Raw genomic sequence first — 18,545 nt, forward strand, 5'->3', positions numbered from 1 at the left:
ACCAAGGCGGAGGAAATTAATGACTCCTGTACACTTGAAAAGAACACACTCAAGATGCCTGGAGCTGACAAGTTGGTGGGGCTCTGATCGATACTGCAGTCCTCTAGGCCTCAAAGAGGCCTTTATTTTGGGGACATAACACAATGGATCTGGCTCAGGATGTGGAAAAAAGAAATGAATAAAAGGCTTACAGCTCCAATAAATGCCTGCCACTACTGTGCAATAACCTGATGTAATAGAGAGGGAGAAAACGTTAGCCATGCTCCACTTGGCTTACTGCTGTATTCAAAACACCACAGATGCTTGCTTAATCAGCACTGAAGAACAGTCAGGAAGCAAATTAAGTCTACAGAGTCCGCACCCTCCCCTTTTGCTGTGTGGCATCAGAAGAGGGCGGCAAGTGCGCACAGACAGTGTCTATGAGAGAGGCAATTACCTACAAAACAACCTTGGCATGCCTGTCTGCTGCAGGGTGATGGCTTAAAAGTGTCTTCCCCCCTGCAGGGAGAGGAGAAAAGTGGAGGAAAGAGTGACAAAGAGAGAGAGAAAGGTGGAAAGAAAGAGAGACGGATGGCAGGTTTGGGGTGGTGGGGTGCCTGAACCTGCTTTAAAAAGCAGGAGCTCAAAAAGGTCAGGATGACAGCTCATTTAAATCCTCCCAGTGAGAGGGGGGGAAACACACGCCTTAATGAAGCTGCCAGTTCTATACAGATACCTGTAGGGGGTTGCACCTTGGGGCACTTCAGGGGCATGGCAGCAGGAGGAATGAAGGAAGAAAGGGCTAGAGAGAAAGAGGGTGAGGCAGGTGGGTGGTGGAGCTGCATTCTTGAGACAGATCTGAAGATTTTGGGGGGTGTTTAGTGCTGTTGATGCTGCATCACCCTTTCCTGTTGCCCAGCCTCCCACTCCTCTCATCCTTCTCCCTCTCCCCTGCTTTCTGATTTACAGCCTGGACCGCCATATGGCAGCAATCCCTGCCCTCGATTCAGCTTGTCACCATGCATTAACTTTAATTGGCCTGATATGTTATTCTTTTCCCTCGGCCTTGGAAGGATTTTAGGTACATAGCGCCTTGATGTCAGCAGGCAAGATTTCCAGCACTATCTCATTTATCAGGTTTCCAGGATTTTGCACAAAGATAACAGCAATCTCTTTGACAACAAGCAGGTTTGGGATGGAGGAAAGTTAAATATCAAATACAACAGGGTCTTTGCTATGGATTTCAAAAGAAAAACAGAGTTAGGAGAATGAAATGATGGTGAAATTAAAAAAAAAAAAAAACACCAGCATAAACTGTCAGTTCATTTGTTATAAGAACACACACATCACCACACTACAGGCAAAAACCAGCCAACAGGACATCAGCCCACCCCCTTCCTGCCTCCCCGACAGCGCCCCTGAATGTCAGAAAACTGTGCAGTGGGGAGTGCAGCGGCAAAGGTCAGCCTATGGTAATGCCCCAGATGAAACTCTGCTTTACAGCGGTGAGCAGGAGGAGATGAAGCCCGACAGACAGAGGCCTGACTTCTACTGACTTGCTCATCAGCACCACTGCCACAGCAACTTCAAATACACATCACACGCCAAACACTGGCACTTTCTACAAAGGCAAACACCCCCACACAACATTTTTTGCAACACATTACACTATTTGTATCAGGCACAGGAGGATTACACCTGACAGAGTGTACCGGCCCTGACAGAAACTGTGCACACTATAGCTACTGGCTTTTGCCCAGTTCTATAACCCTCTGACCACTGGGCAGGGGGTTTAGCCTGGTCTGGACATGGGATTGACCCCCCATCCTTCAATGTAGGTGTCTAGTCCCAGTGGCTTAGTAGCCTTTGTGTTATGGAGACACAGCCCCTCCTGTCCTGAGTGGAAACAAAGTTGAGTCTATGGCACACCAGCCGAGCCAGCTGGGCAGGCTTGTGAAGCAGGGATTGGCCTGGTGGAGTTTAGCCAGGCGTCTCACACTATCAGCCCCATGCAGACAGACACCACGGGGTTCTCAGAGTATTAGGGGGCCCCGTGACTCGGCAAGTCTCCACCAGCTACCGATAGAGCCGCAATAAAAGTGTGCGAATAACTGTGTGGGCTTTCATTATAGACAAATAAAGGCAGGCGGACAAAGCAGGACTAGAGGAAGTGATGCACATGGCTTGTGTCTTGTGTCAAATTGCTCCCATAACAGACGACCTATATTTATGTTCATTGTGATGAAGGAGAGAAATAGCCATCTGAATTTGTGCAGAAAAAGAGAAGAAGGAAGGAGATCGATAGAAGCTATTTAGGAAATTAGACCAGCTGACTGTGCAGCAGCTTTTGTTCCATGTTTACTTCGTCAGCTATGATCTGCATTTGTTAGAAATTTGGGAATAGCATCAGGCTGACTGCATAGGAAATCATCTATTAAAATATCCAGCGGCGGTAATACATGTAGAAAAGCAAGAATTGTGAACTAAAAATAAGCTCATTAAAAGGACACGGGTAAAACGATATTAGATGAGACAACCTATAAAGGAAAAAAAAAAAAAAAGGTAAGAAAGTATGTTTTGCATGTCTGAATATTGAGCTTTTCTATACCAATTAAAAGCAAAAGCAATTAGGAGAACCAAGTCACCATGCTGTACATGGCTTGTGCTAACGGCTGAAGAAGAGGAGAGAGGAGAGGAGAAAGCAGGCTGCTGTTATTTTAATTGCATGTTTACCCCCAGGTTATGGGTCTGAAATAGAGCCAAGAAAAAATGTTGCAGTGAAAATTCAATGCAACTTCACTCTGTTGATTCTCTCAGGGACATAGAGAGTGAAATTACTTTTCTTTGCAAGCACAGTCTCTGAATAGGAGGTAAAGAAAGAAAAGGAGCAGGAAGAAGAGAACAGCTTTTTACTCTTGAATACCAAGCCAAGGCATTCTGTCAAAAGAAAGGGGAAAAAGCCTTGGCTCTTGAGCATGTTAGAAAGAAATAACACTTTGGTATGGCTTTCATTAGTCCATCAGGCTTTACCAACAGCGGAGGTAGAAAAGGATTTTCTGCTGCGAGCAGAGGGACACAAGCACGTTACGCTATGACAGGCTGGTTTACAGGCTCACACAATGAATCCTGATGATTCCAGCACATCCCGAGGCGTTTGGGACAGGCCATTTGCTTTTCCAGTCAGCAGAGATCGTCAGCCCGGAGTGTTATCTTACACATGAAGAGAAAAGGCGATAGAGGGGGAGATGGCCATGATAAGTCTGTAAAATAGTGGTTTCCAAGTTGCGAAACAGAGTGTGTCAGGGATAAAACTGTCAAACAAGGAACCTGCAGCAGAAATGTGGGAGAGAGGGAGACAGCTACTTGAAACTACTCTACCTTTGAGGGAGAGAGCGGTTTGCTAAAGAACTGTGAGGCTGTATGAACACTCAGTAACTAACAGATAAAGAAGAGACAGTTCCCTCAGGTCACATGGTGGATATAGAGTGAAGAGAGATGGCCCCAAGAATAATGCATAGTCCACAGCTGGGTTGGATAAATCTTTGCAAAGATTCAGAATGTTCCCTAAACAGTGAGAACACAGGCTCTTAGAGCAGATGTGTACCATTAAACCAAGAGAAGGAAGCTCCCTTTGAAGGTATGAGGCCTCTTCTTATCAGACTGACCTCATTTCCCCTCTCTTGTCTTCACATCAGCAGTTTGGAGGCCAGTGGCCTGCCCTCTTGGATGAAGTCCATGGCTGCTCACAGTGGAGAAGATGACAGTAATGGTGGCGAGATGAGAGGATGAGAAGATATCAGGAAGTGAGTGTCCTGGCCAGGCCTGGCTATCTCTGCCAGAGCTTTGTTATGCTCATTACCCGTTCACCACATCAGCGCTTTGAGGACAGCGAGCCAAGGGCCATTCTTCAACTCTGGGTCAGTTTCACTAACAGCCACTTAAGCCCACTAGGCCTCCCAAAGAGCCCTACAAATGTGTAAGGTAGAACTAAGTGTGCTCAGTCATGTAAAGACTGGCCAAGGTCAGGCGAGCAGACAGAAAGTGCTGGCAGCACCACACGGCATGTCCACATGAATAACAAAATGCCGGGGTCCCTGGCTGTGCCGTTTGACAGACATGTTTACACCTGATAGAAAATGCAGGGTGGATGGCCTGCCAAAACAGAGAGGATCCAAAGTGAGGGGCGCCAGCGCAGTTATTTATTTATCTGTTGAAAATGCATCCAGAGTGCAGCCAGACGCTGGGCATGCCTCACTGAAGAAAAAAACTGCCTCATCTCATATGTGACACTCTTGAACCACTTGACAGAGACAGAAAAAAGATCTGACATGAAGTGAAAGGAAAGAGCAAAGATCCCACTGAGGAGCTCTAGAGACTGGATTGGATTTACTCACAATCTCAAACAATTAACCATTAGCACATGAAATCATCCATGAAATTGATTGGAGGCTGGTCCTGTTCTTACTTAACACTGCAGGTATAAAAAGGCTGAAAGTAGAAGCAAATGTCAAGAGGACACAGCCCTACTAGTGACGCTATAGCACAAATAAACACTGACATCAGCAAGCCAACATGCAGATCACGGGGCTCACCACTTAATCTCACTGTGTTCAGTGTTAGAATGCTACCATTTGCAGGGATCCACTAAGGGATCAACAAAGTTGTTACAGATCATCCTGAGGTAAACAATTTTTTAACTTTTTTATGGCAATCCATCAAACTGACAATGTAAACCTCATGCTACATAAAAAGTCTTGGGATCACACAAATAATCTGAATACATAAAATAGGTGCCATCAATACTGTGCCCATATCCATAACATTTTGAAATATTTACTGGATAACTTAAGAAACCTTTCAAATTAATTTCCAACCAGTGGGGACCATGAATATCTGCACAAACTGGTAGAGATATTTCAGCCTGGACTCAGGTGGCTAACCATTAGTCAACCCACCAGTTTGGACCAGAGGATCAACATTGCCAACCCTCTATACCCACACTACATAAGCCCGGTGCTTTTGATGACAACAGCAGATAAACTCTTGAGAAGCACAGGAATGCAGGTAGGCACCAGAGAAAAGACTCTTTATCTTCTGGAGAAACTCGAGCCACCACAGAAACGGCACTCATACATATGAGAGCAAAGCTGCTGCTTTCATCTCCTCAATGGTGCCACCACCTCTGTGTTATCGTCACATATCCCCCATATCACACCAGACAACAATGTGTTGAGTCACATAATGCTGTGTCAAATACCAGACTCTGGGGTTTGATACAGGACTAGAATGGCACTACACCAACACAGATACACAGACAGATACTAAACTAATACTGCAAACTATGTGTGTGCCTGAATGTGCATAAAACACTCCATCGGATTCAAGGCAGCTGGCTGTGTGAAAGCTCGGTTATTAAAATCACAAAAAGGTTTGGTGAAACCTGAACTAACAGATGAGCTTATATTGATCTGATCTGGTGCAAAGATATTCAACATACAAAGATATATGTCCTGACAATTTATTCTGAACATCCGTGCAAATTTTATTCCATCTTCACATTCCGCGAAATGCAATTATATAGCTAATTGATGTGAAATGCAGTATGAATGTCGGGGCCTACGGACACCTGGATGACACCACATGAGCAGTATGGAGGCATGTTTGGTTTCTTTCTGCAGTTTCATTACATCCGATTAAGTGGTTACCTTGAGACTTCAAAGCTTTACCCACCCCTCCATCGGCAAAGTGGTGAGTAGATAATGCGTCAATTGACATTTTTCCGGTGAACTGTGCCTTTAAGCCTTAAAACTTTAAAAAATAGATTTCTGAGCTCTCTCTTATCATTTGACTGTAAGTCAGCCAGGCTGTCTGCCTGGTTAACGGGAAATAACTCAATGTGCTGAGAGCTAAAGCGCAGCAGCATTGTTCCAGCTGGCATAAAAAGGGGAAATGAAGATGGAGTGGTTTGATTTCATTTGTTAGCAGGTGCATCCATTTTGTGTTCTTCCCCCACACCCACCTCGCCTCTCTCAGTCAAAGCGCTTATCAGAAATTGGACACCCCAGTGACAAATTGAGCCTGCGATTAAAGGGAGAAAGAGGAAAGCTTTGTTAAGTGCTACTGATTGGGATCCCAGGCTACCCTCACACACAGAAGGGTGTGTGTGTGTGTGTGTGTGTGTGTGTGTGTGTGTGTGTGTTTGGTACAGAGCCAATAGCAGAGATGACACCACCACCACTTCTTCTCCCATTTTCCCCTCTCTCCAGGTGTTCCCACAGCTTACATTTCTGCTCTGAGTACTCAGCAAACAAAATCAAATCAATGCAGCTGTTTCCCCACCTCTCCCTCTCTCGCACACACTCACATATATATTTATACTCATATATATGCATAGGAATCTACACAAGCTACAGAAACCAGTTATAATGCCTTGCAGTAAAAATTCCACTCCATTACCATCTTATTGACATATATTCTGTGTTAAACAAAGAAGAAGAAAAAAAAGATTTGTCTCTCCGTATATTTGTCCCACCCAGACTCATATCAGTGACCTAGCATTAACCTGGCCTGTTTGTGCATGTGGCTGTCCTGGTTAAAAGGGAGGGGTGGGTGTGGGGTGAGTGGATGCTCTGCTCGGCAGAACTGTGCAACCGCTGACTCTCGCAAATCATCCTAAAAGGGCTTAACGTACAAAAACCAGCTTCCAGTGTTGCACAGTATTGGCCTGCTGTGAGAGATTTATCCACTGTGCCATTATACTAACTGCCCTCTCTTCCATACGAGCTGTATTATATACACCAATACATTCCCACACACATAAAGAAAAAGGCTTAATTAGACTCATGCCTGGTCCAACTCTGCAGGAGAACTCAAACATTTCAACCTTTTATTATTCTGTACTAAAGACACTACTTTATTAACTGTTAGTCTTCTTATTTTATGTTGCATAGTGCTGGTTTAGACACAATGACATGTTTTGTGCCATTAGGAAGGGAACAATGGCAGCCAAAATTACTTTCATGAAACACAGTATCTTCCTTATTTGTATTACCTTATTATTTCTTATGTTCGTTAATAAAAAGGTCCGGTGACATGCCCGTTAGAGAAAAAAGTCTCACCGAGATTCAACTTAACTAAGTTGGTTCAGTTATTAAGATTGTATTATGATACATGTCTGGATGTGATGCACAGAACTTACATAGAGACCTGCAGCAGCCACACAAGCCCAAAACAAACCCTTCATACTGTCTCCAAACCCTGCTGTGAATGTGCTCAATAAAAGCTGATCTGACTCCATCCCGGGCCATGGAAGGTTGGTAAGGTCAGCCGCCTTCGTGGCAACTCTGACATTCAGCCTGTCCTCCAGCAAGACCAAACGAGTCTCCTTCGCACCTACAGACCAGCCAAGGAATAAAATAAATCTTTCTTCACTGGACAGGCCTGTGTGAGTTTTGTTCCTTTGGCTTCTGGCGACACTTGGCAAGACATTTGCTGTCTCTTCTTCATCTCCTGTGTATATGTGATTAAGTCTCCACCCCCGGCTCTTTCCCCCAGCAGCCAGCCTTTGACTCTGTGGAGAGGCAGGCAAACACAGGCCCTGGCGTAGCAAACATCTCACGTCCGTGCCTGCATGGGAACATCTGGCCCTGCCAGGCTCGCAGGGCCCTCCGTCTGTCCGCCTGTCTGACTGTCAGCCTACACACACTGTTGGTGTGCACTGGTGTTGTCATGGCACCAGAATTTTGTTACGCCTACACAGGTACTGGTTCAATAAACAAAAGCGATCACAACAGCACCTATACCAAAGCAAAAAGGCCAAATGTCACAAAACTATCTTGTGATTATCACATTACAAAATCAGCAGTTTAGTTTGCATTATTAATAAAAGGGCTCTGGTATTTAGAGATTTCAATGCAGTTGTACACCAACAAGCTAAAGGCCTCTGGTGCCAGTTTTAAAAGCCAGTTTAGATGGTTTTTAAATCTGTTCAGAATTTCACTCCAACAAACATCTATACCTTTGGTATCAAAAAAAAGAGTACCAAAAAGTAGCATCCAATTGTGACTTCATCTTATTCTTCCAAATTTAAACAAAAGATTCATGCTAGTAACTAATTAAATAATGATTGTACTCATATTACCTCAAAGTTTTGTCTCAGTGCAAATAACTGGATTGAACAATCATAGTAGCAACGTTGCATAGAAAATGTATTTCATTTATTCATGTTTATACAATGTGGATGTATATCTTTTATAACATCTATAATATACAAACATAACAGGTTTAGGCCTGATTGAATTCTGCACTGGATTCTGCAGATCTGAACTTATAAGGTGACACAGAAAATTAATCTTTATCAAAATATTCATAGTAGCCGAGTGTGTGTGTGTGTGTGTGTGGAGTGGATAGTGCTGAATACATAAAGCTTAAATCAAAATATTCAATCTATTCGTCTTGTCTGTCGCAGTGAGATACTCATATGAGCAATAGAGTTAGCCCAACTGATAAAAACCCTTTCCCTATCGCCCTCTCTCTCTCTCTGCCTCACTTTCTTGCATCATGCCCGCTCATACAGATCTCCTGCGGCTGTCCAATGATTCAAGACTGATGAGGCATGCTCAAAGGTCTATGCCATTGAACGCAGCATTAATGCATCCAGCAGCAAATTTTTTGCAATCGACCCCCGTTCATTCAAGAAGGACAGAGCTATCAATCAGGCCAAGATAGCCGTCACCAGACACAGGCTGATGAAGTAGGGGACTTTGGAGCTAATGACAAATGGATCCCTCTGATATGGTCACAATATACTATGACAGTCTGCCGAGAACACTTGACCTTTAAACAAAATCCTGAGCAACTTTTTTGCCAACACTGTGCAATGCAAAAATGTGGACTATGCTAACTGCTGTTGCTGTTAAGAAACTGTGGTTATTGTGTGAGAACTCCTGGGCCCTACTGAGAGTCGCAGCCCCATCAGTCTCTGAGCAGCCTCTGACCGGCCCAGCCCTCCTTCTTTTTATTTCACACCAAAGCTTGGGGAGTGACCTTCAGCGGGCCGGCTAGTCTGGCTAATTGGGGTCTCTACAGAGCACGGCAACTCCCCCTCCACACTGCACTGTAGGAGGGACTGTGGGGCAGAGGGGGCGAGAGATAGCAGGGGCCTGTGTTAACTGCTTAGTGTGGGAAAAAGTGAGACCTGGGTTTAAAAACTGAACTTTGAAATACAGAATTAAAGTTGCACTGCACTGAAAAAGGAAAAAAACTAGATAAATGAGTCCTCTATAACAGGGAAGCTGAAAAGCACCCAGAAACAATGTTATGATTTGGAAATACATCACAAACTCTCCATAACTTGGGAAAGTAACATGTCAAAGTGCCGACACTTGAAAGTATTAGTTTTTTAGATTTCTCTGTGGAGTCATTATTAATGTAGACATAATATTAAGAAAGTATCACTATATGATTCAAATTATAGATATTAGAAGATAAATCATCAATATATTAAATACCATATTACAAAGCTGTGACAAAGTATTAATTTCATTTAAAATAATAAATGAATCAATCATTGATGTTATGTTGCAGTGCCTAAAGCTCCAGGTGATGATGGCAGATGACTTGATTTATCTGAACAATAGGAAACAATCCAAAGATTTTAAATTTAACATCAAATAATAGACGATCCCTTCATCTCAGAAACTGCTAAACCTAATTTTTGGCATTTAATTTCAGGAAGTATTTTAACAAATAATCAATTATCCAGCCATCTATTAACCTATACCACTTATACTTTGAGGGTTGTAGGGGGGAGCTTGAACCAATCCAAGTGGACACTGAGCAAGTGGTGCGTACAACCTGGACAGATCACCTGTGTAAATACTCAATTATCAAAATAAAAAATTCTATTGATCAACTAATGGACTAATCAACTAATCGTTTAAGGTCTACTAAATAAGAAATGGAAGACATACTGTGAAAAATGTTAACCTTGGTTTGCTGCCCTGACATGAGGAATTACATACCATCACTAAAACAACAACTATTACAACTACAGGTTTAAACGAGTGCTACATAAATATAAATAACGTAAAAAATGTAAAACCACACTTTATAGTATCTACTACCATATTAGTGACTGAAAACCTATTATCTAATAAATCAAATCTGTGAAAAGACAGGATGGTATTTAAATGGGAAAATTGGTCAACAAGTTTAATCTGTGGGTCAACAGGGTAAATGCTCTGCTCTCAGGAACATGGAGGGGACACAGGTAGCGTACAGCAGGTTCAGGCTGGTTCTAGCTGAGTACCGAGCTTACCAACACTACGAATCATCATCTCAGGGCCAATTCCTATCAGTGTGATCAGCACTCAGTAATAAAAGAGGGAGGGAAATCCTCAGGAAGTCATCCTGTAAAAATAAGATACAGAGAGCCCTTTACATTCACAAAGATTCACTGAGCTGTTTTCTTCTCAAATGTTTTTAAGATGAAATACACATTCTGGAGGAGTGAGAAGAAGTAGAGTGAACCTGGAAACCATTTTCAAGGAAGTTTTTTCTTCAGAGATCTAGTAAATGAGGCTTTGCGCCTTGGTGGCCATGAATAGAAGGGTCTGCATTTAATTTTCTAATCCATCATTCCAATTGTGCTTGGTAACAAAGGGAGAGGAGAGTGGTGGGTCATTCAGCGGCAACAGAGCATGCTGAGGGGTGCGTGTGTGGTGCTCCAAGGAGTCAGGGAGGCCATGGCCCTTGGCCTTAAACCCCTAGCCCAGCGCGGGGGAGAAAGGGCTCTTATGAACTAAATATAGGCAAGACTAATCCCTTATGTCCAAAGAATTGTTTAACTATGTATGACTGATTAACCCAAACCCCTCAATTGCAGTTCAAATCTATTTGTTCATTTAGGTCTCCTGTAGTCATCATATTAGAGTGTTTGGAGGGTGACTGTGAGAAAGAAAAGAAAGAGAGAACAAGAGAAAGAATGAGGGAAACAGAGAGCATTAAGAAATCCAATGTACAGCGTTCTTTACTTGCAACTCTCCAAATGGACAGCGCACCCAAGTTCCTATAAAGAAGCTGTTTCTAACATTTAGAGGTCTATAAACTCCTGCATTGACAGAGGTTTCAAGTCTTCAGTAGCATGTCACTGGCTTTTTTACCAGTTCATGGGAAATGGAAATTTTAAGGCACTCTCCCCTGCGTGGAAAAGAGGTTGCCAGGAAGATTAACCCAGCTTCCTTTTATAGCCTCTGACAAGAGGTTAAATCACACATTACACCGCCTGAAATGTCTCCTAGTAATTAGATCAAGAATATTACTCTCTCTTCTTCTCCTTGCAGACTGCAGCTGATCAAAGCCTAATGATGGTGTCAGTGCCATAGGCGGTGCTGGCTGGGTAAATCTCCCCATCGGGACAGCAATCTGTCAGGGCCGCAAGCCCTGCTAAACAGCACAGGACATGAGCACAATGGTGCTTGACACAAAGTAGACTAAATGAACCACATCTTTTACCAACAAGCTATCCATCAGCAGTGGACCATTACAATTCAGAGTAATGATTATACCTTCCTTTGTTTTGGGTCTAGGACTGTGTGTTGATATGTACACACTCAGCTGAGGTGTTTTAAGTGAGAGAGATGTTGCTGACATCTGTGGGTTTTGCCCCAATAACAGTGGAACGCACCAGCAGCGTGTCTCTCCATGCCAGGGCAGATCTAAGCAGCACCTGGTCCCTTGATGGGGGAGAGGGGGCTACCGGCTATTAATTACAGAAAGCCGACACGCAGAGCAGGCAAACCCTCGCAATGAGACCCTGGGTTGTCAGATACGCGGCAAGACGAATGCTTCTCTGTCACACGGCAACATGACCTGCCTCAGGACTCTTTACACACGAATACTTTCAAGTTTGCCTTTCAAATCTTGGCCCACCCTTCTTCCTCTGCCCCCACCCCGTCTCTATCTCAATCTCATTCTGCGGATGTTACACCACTTCAGGGGATATTTTCTGACTAATGCAAAATGGTTGTGCAGTAAGATGATAAAAGTTGACATTTTCCTTTTCTAAGTCAATGCTTCCTTTGTAAACAACCTCGCCTTTTTATGCATGCACACGCACACATACACACAGGCTTCGAACACATCACGCGTAATGGTCAATTTCTCGATTTGCTCTCAAACTCAATGGCTGCGAAACAAAAGGGGGAAATGTCAGGAGATATGCCAATCATTAACTGTTGAGAGATGTTTGACAAAAGAGGCTTTAAAAACATGACAGGTTCTCTTTTTCCAAGCACAACTGGCTCCAAAAAATGGGCGCCTAGAACAACAGACTCCAGCAAGAGGTCTGACCTCATTTTTAACGCCATACAGGTGGCACAGAGCTAACACAGGAAGCCGGAGTCCTATTCACAGGACACAGCGCTTAAAGATCATTCAGACAGGCACAAAAACAGCTCAATGCCAGTTAAGTATATTCTAAAGTGCAGAAAAGCAAATACCCTTGAACACACTAATGGTAAAGACTTGTTCTCATAAACTAAAGCATCTGGTGAAGGGGGTTTTCAGAGTCATTTGTAGAGTAACTATCCTACTGCATTGTATAATGATGTAAAGGTTGAGCAGGGATGTAACAGTTGTGGTTTTAAAAATTTAAGATGCAAGTCAACAATCTTAATGGTAAAAATGTTAAGATTATCTCAATGCACAAAGACAGTGATGTCAAGAGCGGTCACCTAGTTCAGGCGAATAATGTCCGATTGTTGATCGGACGAGTCTGACGACAGAGCTGAACTATGAACTGTGATTACAGCCAACATCCCCCCGCAGAGCGACAACTGCATCTCTGCACATTCCAGGAAACGCAGCCAGCTGAAGACAGCAAATACAACAGAGAGGAGGAGATATAAACAACATAAGCCAGTTTGAGATCTGTACCGGTGTTTACCCTCTCATTAATTCATCCCCTCTGCCTTCACAGCAGTGATGTATTTCAGCATGCAGCACAGAGGGGCTGCTGATGCCACATGTCTGTGGACAGAGGGCTCAGTCACAGGCTGGAAAAATTGTTTGGACAATGTAGGTGTCAGACACACTGCCCATCTGGAATTACATTCAGTAAAGCATCTATGAGAAACCCTGTAGGTCCTGGATGGCATGAGGTTTGATTAAAAAACTAACTGACTTTTTTTGGAGTGTTTAACTTTAAAAAAATCTAAGAGCATTTCACCTTGTTAGACTTTGAACACTGCTATCAGAGAGAAAGGTCTGCATTTGCTTTAAACAGGCAGTGAATGACATGCCAGAGATTAGCCTCCGAAGGTCACAGTCTTAGCCCATCCTTTCAGACGCTTTTCACAACATAACCCTGGGCCCTTTTGAACAACAGGAAGAATGTCATCTGGTTACTTTTCAAAACACGGAGATACCATTCACTCTGGCCAACAATGGCTGCAAACAGGACCAGAGGGTTAGAAGGTTATAAAGAGCCCCACTCGCTCTCCGGGAAACTGGATGCACACAGAAAAGAACACACCCACACACTGAGGCCTAGAGAAGTGCTGCAACTGATGATAAACTGAGGAGGGTCATGACAAAGTGCCTTGCGCTGACCGCTCCCCTCAGCAGCTCTCTCAGCTCAGCCTCCATCCCTCCCCAGCACAGCTCTTAGCACCCAGAGTTTCGAGGACACTGGCTGCTTTATCGTATGGGAAAGAGTAAGTGTATGATATCATAAAGTCCATCATCTGGGCTACTATGTCCTGTTTAAGTTTACAAAGAACAAAAAGTAGAGCTTTTCTACCAATTTCACACAGCTACTCTTTTGGCAAGAATAATAAAAAAAAAAACGGGACTTTAAATATCCAAAGCACATGAATGCCATTATATTCTTATTGCCGGACAGAAGCTCAGACAACTGTGCTTATAAGCAAGAATGGGAAAATGCAACAATGTAACATGACTGAAATTCTAAGAGATAATATTGTGTCATGACAGACATTGTACCCTGTGTCAATGACAAGACTGCTCTGCTATTAAAAATGATCTGCCATTATTTAGGTTGTGAGGTTTGTGCCGAAAAGGCTCTCGGACTTCAGCCAGCACTGAAATCCTTCAACAATTTAGTCTCTAATGAACCCTCGGAAATATTAAAAATAAAGCCCAATTAGCCCACAGCACTTTACATCTCCTCCCTCTCTAATCCTCTGGTAGCTTAGTCCTATCTTATGTCTGCGCCAACTATGACACTTCCAGTTCACTCTCCCTCTATCGCCTCCACTCGATATTCCCCACAGCTTTACTGGTGCTTTGTTGTGGCATTCTCTCTGACCCCATTGCCCGGGTCAGACTCTGAGCTTTTCTGTTGGTGGCTAATGATGCCCAGATATGTTCAGTTGGCATGGACATTGGAAAACTGTGGCAATAACCGCGGACATGCTAATGGCATCTATTAGGATGACCTAAGAGTGATATGGGACTTGTCTGGCAGGCTCTTACTGCTGAAGGCTTGGTATTGGGGTGGATATTTTGTGTGGAGGGTCAGTGATCCGATTGAGACAGCCTTATCTTGTGTCGTAAACAGATAACAGTATCTACTTTGCTCTTCTGCTGTTCCTGTGAGATGAAGGTTGATAAACAACCCTGTTGTCTCCGATGCCTCCAACAAGCCTGATCAGATAGATGCGGTCCTAAACTAAGCCCTGTTTCTTCTGTTGCTGTGACTGCTGCTCATGTCATGAATGTCACCAGGAGGTTCAGATCTTTCCCTGATTGCACTCAAACTCAAAAACAACAATTTCAAAAGGCCCTTTGGTCCTAGTATTTGTAACATCAGTTTGCAGCACTACCTGGCTTAAGGCTTTGATTTTCTGATTACGCAAACTACCGAGCAAGAGTGGGTCTTTTTACCCTAATTGGACCTTTCGGCTAACATGCAAATCCATACAAGAAAAAGCCATGAAGAACAATGAAATGTAGCAAACAAAGACACAATATGTATCATCAAATCAACCCCATTGCCTGTAGTTATTTGGCACGACATAAAACAAACCATGTGAACCGAACTAAATACCATGTAACAGCTGACCCACAGCATAAGCCCTGCAGGTCAGTCCCTTGTTTTCAGAGGTATCCAGAAGTTGCTCATGGTGTCCTAAACACCTGATCTGGATGTATCATGTGGCCGCAGCTCTGACCTACGTTTAACCCTCACACTGTGTCTCCTGACTTTGCCCACTCACACAAAGGCTACCAAACATCTGCTCCCTGTCTGGAACCACACTCATACAGCAGAGAAGGCACTGGGTGGCCTCATAGACAGTCTCTCCAAATGGTGGGTGGCTGAGTGGGTGTGTGTGGAGTGACAACTGCACTGGTGACTGGAGGACTGGAAGGTGGAGCCGGTTGGCAGATCGTTAGTACTTGGGAAATCTTTGATCTGCTGTCCAGCTAGGGAAAGGGGCAAGTGTACCCACCCAGCCTTGTGCAGCAAATTGATCGTTTCATGCAAAACAACCAGTGAGAGGAAAAGACAAATCCGCTCTGCACATAAACTTCACAGACAACACCTGCATGAAATTTAACATACACAGGGCTCCCGCTGGAATATGAAAGGAACAAAAGTATCACACTGGGGAGAATGCGCCATTAAGCATTTCCAATTTGAGTATTGTGTGTAAAATGCTACATCAAATGACTGGCTTCTGAATAAACTAAAATCAACATCAGCCAAGTGGCTCATTGTAGCGCAGAGAATCATTGCATCAAAAATATTCTGGTTAGCCGAGCCATTTCACAGTCAACAATCACAGAATCAGGACTGTTACTAATCAATGTGTTTTAATGAGCTCCCTGTGAATCCCAACAACAGCTGAAACATAAAAGCTGCTCAAGTTCTCTGGTTCACTCTTTGTACCTAGTGATCTGTTATTCATAGTCTGCTCTGAAGTCTCAAAGAAATAAAGCAGAGCTTTGATGTTATCCTCTTCCGTCTCTGTCTGAAACAAGGCTAATGTTTGGAATCAGACCGTTTGGCTGTCCTACTGAAACACTAAACATCTGGGCTTTAGAGTGAGGAGCTCACGGTTATCGATTTTACTCGGTGAAACCTGTAATCACTGCAAGTAAGATTTCGAGTAAGATTGGCCTCTAGAAAACTATGTGAGTGTGCATACAGTCACACCCTACTCCACTCACCCTAGTTCAAAGTTTCCACTCACCGTACGTATGTGGTCTACAATATGTATTTTCTACAACAGAAAATAACCTCATTCACTTGTGACTGCAGACTGGGAGTTTAAAGCAGCAGAGATGCTCCACAAGTATTAAAAAGGAAATTACTCTCCTCTGCCTGCAATGTAAATCAATATTAGATCCCATATATTTGTCAGTGGCTGACCGAAAAATCCAAGACAAACTTGCTTTCCTGTCAGTTCAGCTCGGCAAAGACTCTTGGTTTGTGGTGACAGGTCAAAGAGTCAGCACATGACTCATGGACAGAGGAGCTCAGACACTTTGAAACGCTGAGCAGGGATCTAATTTACACATACATTCAAGTGGTATTTCCATTTGGTGAAACCCTGTAATTTTCCACAATGCTGACCGACATGACAAAAGGTGCTTCTGGCATTTGGGGATTATTCGGCTGTCTTTATGTAACAGCAACCACACACATCTTCTTTTCCACACACAGACATACACTTTGTACTTAATCCAAACTTTTACCTTTAGCACTAAGCTTTAGCTGCACAAAATATAAAAGACAACATGCACTGTCATAAGCTAATAACCTTTGCATCACACTATCTCCCAGTGTCTGTGAAGCATTTCACTTTCATTCATCTAGGTGTCAGTCTGATTCCTGTCATTAGAGACTAACTGCATTTTACAGATGGGAGAAGCCTTACAGTCATTTGCTCCTAAGACCTAATTAATCTTCATTTTGCTGGGAAACATAGCACCTCCATGCAAAAAGGATTCCTTCTACTATACGATAATTGCAGAGAGTCGAGGGCCCGAGTTTCCCAGACAACATGGTCTGAAATTTAATTATCTGCTCCTCGGAAAAAATGTAGGGGAGGAAAGCTGCGTTGCAAAGCTGCACTTTTTTGGCAAGTCACGTCAGGCTGCTGCTTGAGTGAGATCAGGATATCAGTTGGCACATTTCACCTGCTCACATAAACTAAACATAGATATTATTGTAAAGAGACTTTAATGGCTTTTTTTTTTTTACATTTAGAGAAATCTTTTTGAAACATCAAAATTGTCATTCAGATGTGGACATACATTACCAGTGAAAGTGAAATCCAGTGAAAATCATCTTACCATATGCAGATCACAGCTGTTCACATCCATAGTCAAGTCACAGTCAGTCACAGAGGTGTTGCTTAATAGCCGACCTCTTTTTAATCATATCCGTCAGGCTCCATGTCATTACAGAGCGACTACAGTGATAAAGCCAGACTCGGGACCGGCCAAACACAACACGGACAGGCTCGGGGAACATTAACATTCCGCCGTGTCAAGATCAGGCTAGGAGGAGCGGGGGGGGGGGGGGGGGGGCATCGATAGGATCCCATTAGTTAAGTGCGCCCTTAGGACACCCGAAATTTGATCAGAGATAGACCTTTTCCTTCCAGACACGGACCATTAGACGTTATGGTTAAAAGAAAATATGGCTTCCCTCCTCCTGCTGCTCCTCAGTGGTCGAGGTTGTGCGGCAGGATCAGGACGAGCCCGGTGACGTCAACCTTTTGTTATCACCTTTAACACTTCGCCTCTGCAGGTGCGAAACAATTCCCCCCGCGGGAAGGGGCGCTATTTGCAGAGGCGGCCACAACATCTGGATCAGGGCTGTGGAGACGACTGACACCAAATGTGGACCGATGCACGCAAGGTCCCGACACGAGCAGTGGGAGACAACTTAGTGACAGCTACACTAGACTTTAAAAGCCAGGAATAGCGAAGAGATAAACCACACTAACAACTTCAAGCCACAGCCAGGAGAGGATGCCCTGATTCCTCTGCATCACGTTAGCGATAATGACCCTGATGAGGATTTATAATCATGAGGATGATTTGGCAGGGAAACGGAGCCACACATAAGCCTCACTGCTTGTTGTCATATTGCAAATAAACTACAAGCCAACCATCTCAGCAACACAAGACCAGTTTCATTCAGTTGACATGAGGTTTAAACACGAGTATGGCTGATTTAGCGCCTGCAGAAAATAATGTTGACTCATAGGAGCCAGGCACGGACGGAGACAGTACAGAGGAGCAGTGTGTTGGCTGTGAACCTGCATGTTGCCAGTGTGCCAGCTGACTGCCCAGGCTCCCGGCTAGCTAACCTAGCCAGACTGAAACATACACAGTCCCATTGTTGCCTTCTCAACCTTTCCCGACATTAATGGCGCCGTTTGAGAGGAGGTCACACAGCACCGGGCGGCGGGCGAGTTATTAACATGCGTCTACTTACTCTCCGTTCACCTCAGCGGAAGGCATCGTTTAGTGCGTCGCCATGGTTTAAAAACGGACTGGTTTTCTCCCGTTGCCCTGCGCTGCCGAAT

At 43.9% G+C, this 18,545-nt stretch overlaps 1 protein-coding gene across 1 annotated transcript in view; it reads right to left on the minus strand.

Moving 5' to 3' along the window:
* Positions 1-18,545, minus strand: part of fam222ba (family with sequence similarity 222 member Ba) — a 28,841-nt gene extending 10,296 nt beyond the window's left edge. The window contains exon 1 of the mRNA XM_062405858.1: positions 18,455-18,545. The gene's annotated coding sequence lies outside the window, so the exon portion shown is untranslated. The remainder of the gene's footprint in view (positions 1-18,454) is intronic.

The sequence above is a fragment of the Platichthys flesus genome, chromosome 15, assembly GCF_949316205.1.
Source record: "Platichthys flesus chromosome 15, fPlaFle2.1, whole genome shotgun sequence".
NCBI classification, from domain to species: Eukaryota; Metazoa; Chordata; class Actinopteri; order Pleuronectiformes; family Pleuronectidae; genus Platichthys; species Platichthys flesus.